The 5,288-nt window shown below is 37.8% G+C and overlaps 1 long non-coding RNA gene across 1 annotated transcript; it reads left to right on the forward strand.

Annotated features, from left to right (window-relative positions):
* Positions 1-473: 473 nt before the first annotated feature.
* LOC130236041 (uncharacterized) lies at positions 474-3,647 on the forward strand. Its single transcript, XR_008838436.1, has 3 exons — positions 474-1,337; positions 1,887-1,964; positions 2,057-3,647. It is a non-coding gene; the product is annotated as an uncharacterized LOC130236041 (long non-coding RNA).
* Positions 3,648-5,288: the final 1,641 nt, after the last annotated feature.

A 5,288-nucleotide genomic window follows, 5' to 3' on the forward strand; every position in this document is an offset into this window, starting at 1 on the left:
AATTCTCTCATGGGGCATCATGGGATAGCGCAGTATGCATGGGATGCACACTTTTGAATCTCGCCGGAAATAGTAAGTCATCGGGGTACTTCTTGGATACAGATTTTCGAATGCTATGAATTCGGACATACTACTTGGCTCACATACTGATTTTAGCTTACTATTGAAGTAACGTTATGCGGTTTCTGACGCAGCCCGAGTCTGTATAGTGCTGTGATGATGATGGTGATGATGGTCAGGTGTGTGTAATTAGACTCAGGTTAGGGTGCTCGTTAGGTCTTCAGTGGGTGGAGAACCTGGTCTCACTGTGACAGTAAGTGATGGTAAGGTATTTCCTTCAGATAGATAGAGAGAGATACAGTATTTTTGTTTGTTTGTATGTTTCATTTGTATCTTGCTATCTAATTTAACATTTGCAGATTGTTATTTGTTATATTGTCAGATTATTTGATCTGTTTTAATGTATTTGTATGCTGTCAGCTTTAACACACATTGAATATTACTGTACGTCTATTGTGGGATAGATTGTCTGGTTGTTATGTTATTTATTTGTAGTTTATGCTGTCGGCCTGTTCAACATTTGCAGATTTTCATTGTTAGTTGTTCTATTGCCAGTTTTGCTAATTATTGTAACACATTTATCTGTTCTAAGATTACAGATTGTCATCTTGTACAGTATTTATTTATACAGTAGCTGTGAAATATTATTTGTTACTGTTAGAACAGAACCAGACTGGAGACAATGGTAGATGAAACTGCAACAGAAGTGAAGTTTAATATCTTAAACTAATTTCGAGAGGAGTACGTGCTCATGATTAACCCAGCTGGCTCATATTAGCTAATCACAACCCTCCAATCAAAGCCACATAAGTTCCTATATATATATATATATATATCCTCTTTTCTCTTTGCAACTATCTTCGTCTTGAAGAACCCGGGACAGTCCCGGGACAGCATGCCAAACAAGCTTCGTAAGTCATGAGCTAAGTATAAACTTTTGAAATGTATAAATATGAATTAAAGACTTGACATCTTTCTATTGTATTTTGCAGTTTGGAAAGAACCACATGGAGAAAAAGGGAATCACACAGCTCAGCAACAACTGGATGGTCAGGAATTTATTTTTTAAAAATTAGATTGACGAGTGAATTGATGAACGTCCTTCCAAGATGAAGGAGTGGTGGTTGATATAGATAGATGGTTAATTAGGCCTTGTCTGAGTCAGCTTTTCTTTTTTAGGTAATGGAGAGAGAGCAGGCAGAAGAGGAAGACTTACAAGAGCATCGGTGGACATTTACCTAAAAAATGCTGGAGGACTCTGTCATTGCTGTCTATAGGTGCGTCCCAAATTGCATACTAATACACTTTTCTACGCCATTTTGTAGTATAAATAGTGTAAATAGTGCGTTCACACTGAAATATTCTAAAAAGATTAAGTGCACTTTAATTTCCCGGATGATGCACTTATTTAACTGTTAAAGTTAAGTGTGGACTGCTGGACACTTCACACACTCAACAGCCACAGTTTTGATCATGTAGTGGAAGGGGTCGAGCTATCAGGCACTTTAGTTTGATTACTTTATCTTGGATTATGAAAGCAAAATTCTCCTACGAGAGTGATTATACCGCTTCCTGATGGTGAATGAGGTTATACTCATAGCAGGTGTTATTTGATAGTTTGGTCATTTGTTTCAGTAATTTGGCAACAGTCAAACATCATCTGGGAAACGGTTTGAATTTACGGTTAGTCAAAAACCATTAGTGTTTTATTTGGGATGACACTACATACATATACTTTACTGTTGAGTGTGTAAGTGCATAGTACATAGTGTATATGTTCATAGTGTATAATGTGTCATTTGGGACGCAGCTTTTGTCTTTTGCAGGTTGGAGTGGAGCCAAAGAAGGAGACTCACAAGGGGAACAGTGGAGATATACTTGAAGACCTGGAGCTCAGGAAGCAGGTAGAACTGCTTAAGCAGACTGAACAATGGAGTTCGTTTTCAAAGAAATGTATTGAGATGAATTAAGGACTTGATATCTTTCTCTTTGGCAGATTGGCACGGAGCATGTGGAGGAACAGGGAAACACATGGATGGGTGCATGGATGGATGTCCTTCCAAGAGGAAGTGGGTGGTGGCGGGCATAGATTGTTTGATAGATGTCTTGTCTGTGGCTGTTATTTACATTGTAGGTTATGGAACCACAACAGGCAGAAGAAATATTAGAAATAGACTCACTAGCAGAATGGTGGATATTTATCTGGAGAACACTGGAGAACACTTTGTTTATTGCTGGAGATCAGCCAGCATGTAGAGCGTTGCTAGTCTTGTTTTTGTCTTTTGCAGATTAGACTGGGGCGTGTGGAGAAATGGGAATTACATCTCAGCAATGACTGCAAACTGATGGTGTGGTTAGGTATTTCCTGAATGGATGGGTGGATGAATGAATGAAAAATAGATGTCCTTCCAAGAGAAAGGGGGTGGTGGTGGGCTTAGATAGTTAGATAGATGTCTTGTCTGTGACGGTGTTTCTTTTTCAAGTAATAGACACACAACATGCAGAAGAAGGAAACTCACAAGTGCATAGGTTGAGATTTATCTGAAGAATGCTGGAGAACAGCTTGCATTTCTGGAGTTTGGCAAGCATGTAGAGCTCTGTTAGTCGTGTGTTTGTCTTTTACAGACTGGAGTGCAGCATGTGGAGTAAAATATGAGTTACACATCTCAGCAAAATAGATGTCCTTCCAAAAGGAAGGGGGTGGAGGTGGGCATAGAGATGTCTTCTCTGTGGCAGTTATTTAAACTGTACACTGTTAACCCTTGCTGTAGATTATGCTGTAAATAACTGTAAAATAGCCAGTGTTTTACTGTAATAAAGGAAACAGTATTTACTGTAAACAAGTAGGATTTGTATGAAATTGTGTAGTTTAAAGAATAAATTAATTTACTTTATGTAGCCATTACAGGTAGTAACTGTGTTCAATGGTAAATTACTGTTCAACAATTACTGACCCATCTACTCTGATGCTTTGTGTCTCTTTATAGACAGTTGTATTTATCTTAAGACAGAAAACACACACATACACAGGCTCTCTGTCGTCTTATTCTAAACACGTTTAGGTGTTGCTACTTTAAGGGGGCCGGGTGTTTGATTTGTTTACTTCTGAGTGTGCTCCATTCTCTGTCAGTTCAGATGCAGTGAGTAAGTGTGAGATTACAGTGAGTACGTGTGTAAATGAGTAAATGTGTTCAACTATTCAAATATAAAATAATGTGTGTGAATTTAATCAAATTGTTGTTATTAACTGTGTACTTGAAAGCTGCGTTGTTAGCTAGTTAGCATCTCCTCACAACTTCTTACATTACTTTTATTTAAGTATATATATTAAATAGGCAACTCATCTGTATTGGTTATGTCATAATGTACAGATGCAAACAGTGTAATGTGTCTCTGGAAACTAAGCCGTTTTAATCATTCAGTTCCAATCTCCTTAGTTAGGTAACTTTCCTTAGTTAGGTAAAGTCCTCACAGGGAATCACAAAACTCCACTATCAGGTCCCAAGTTGTGAATTTGTTGCTTCTAATTTTTTCAGAGCTGTGTTTCCACCTGTGAATTCATATTAGGGACAATAGAAAAGTTTGTTGTTTTGAGCTTTTTAAGTAAATTAAAAAAAGATATTTGGATCCTGCTGACTTCTTGCTGACTTTATTTTAGTTTAATTGATGTGTGATTTAGTTTTTTTTTTTACACTAACCATATCTAGAGTATGTGTACTGTATGTCTGCTGAGTGTGTGGTGTCCAACAGTATAAGTGCATAAGTATGCGATTTGAGACGCATCAATACTGCTCACATTCATACTGTATAGAACATACTTTTCTAACGGCCGAGTAGTACATTTAAATTCAAATGCTGTACTTACTGAGTTGAGTGGTAGTCGATTTTGAACGCAACCACTGTATACCATTGATGTCAAACTCAGTTCCTGGAGTTCCCACTCTACTTCAACACACAAGTCCTATACACTGCATGTGTTGTTCATTCATTTAACCTCTTTGTTTCTTTGTAAATGCTGATTTGTTTCATTTTGTTAGACATTTTCTGTTGTATATTTGTTTGCTGCCAAAACAATAAAATACATTTGTCTGAAGAATTGATTTGCTTTCTATTTTTAAAACTACAATAACTATATTTGATATATTATTAATGTGTATGCATTAGCTATTATGCTGTAAATTTGACCAGCCTGATGTCCAATCTTCATTGATTGCACATTCCACAGTAATACTGTGGTGACACTAGAGCTGCGTCCGAAATCGCATACTTCCATACAATATAGTACGCCAAAAAAGTATGCTAGTCAAGTAGTATGTCTGAATTCATAGGCTGCGTCCGAAATCACATACTTCCATACTATAAAGTACACTAAAAATCAGTATGCAATCTGAGTAGTATGTCCGAATTCATAGAATTCGAAAAACAGTTTGTGAGAAGTATCTGGATGACCTACTACTTTCGGCGAGATTGTGAAGTGCGCATCAGATGAAAGCTAGGCTATCCCATGATGCCCAGCGAGAGAATTCATGAATGGGAGTGAAGTGCTCAACTCAGATGGGTAGGTCACATGATCATGACAAAATGACGGATGTAGTACGTCCCATTTCCATTCATACTGTATAGAACATACTTTTCTAATGACCAAGTGTTTAAATTCAAATGCAGTACCTACTGAGTAGTAGGCGGTCGCGACTTAAAGTTTAAGCATACAAAATTCTCTCATAACCTACAGTGCTGCGAAAAGGGGTCAGATTAAACAAGATGATTAGTCATTAAAAAAAGTGAGCGATTGCTCCATATTTTAAAATTCTGTCCAGAGAGGTCATGATTTGATCTTCGATTGGTCTCACGCAGTCACGTGATGCATTTCGCAGGTCAGAGTTTACCAAGCTTGAATTTTGTTATGCAGTGAACTTCGAAACTTGTCACACGAGCTTGCGTTTTCAGTTTGTTGCAGTAGCTCAGTGGTTACGTGACTCACCTCTCACACCAGAGACCCGGGTTCTATCCCAGACCCAGACAGGAGTGTATTGTGTATCGAATGTATAGAATATCATAAGAATGGAAGTCTATGGGGAGAAAAGTGCAGTGTGACTGCGGCTTCAGAGCAGAGTGTGAAGGTTAAATAAGCAGAGTAATGGCACAGTTTTGCTTAAATTATTGCAATGCACACAACATTGAGGGTGCCATATCAAGAGTTCAAAAGTAGACAAACTGTTGTTGCGCGT

This window comes from Danio aesculapii, chromosome 2 (assembly GCF_903798145.1).
Source record: "Danio aesculapii chromosome 2, fDanAes4.1, whole genome shotgun sequence".
Classification (NCBI taxonomy): domain Eukaryota; kingdom Metazoa; phylum Chordata; class Actinopteri; order Cypriniformes; family Danionidae; genus Danio; species Danio aesculapii.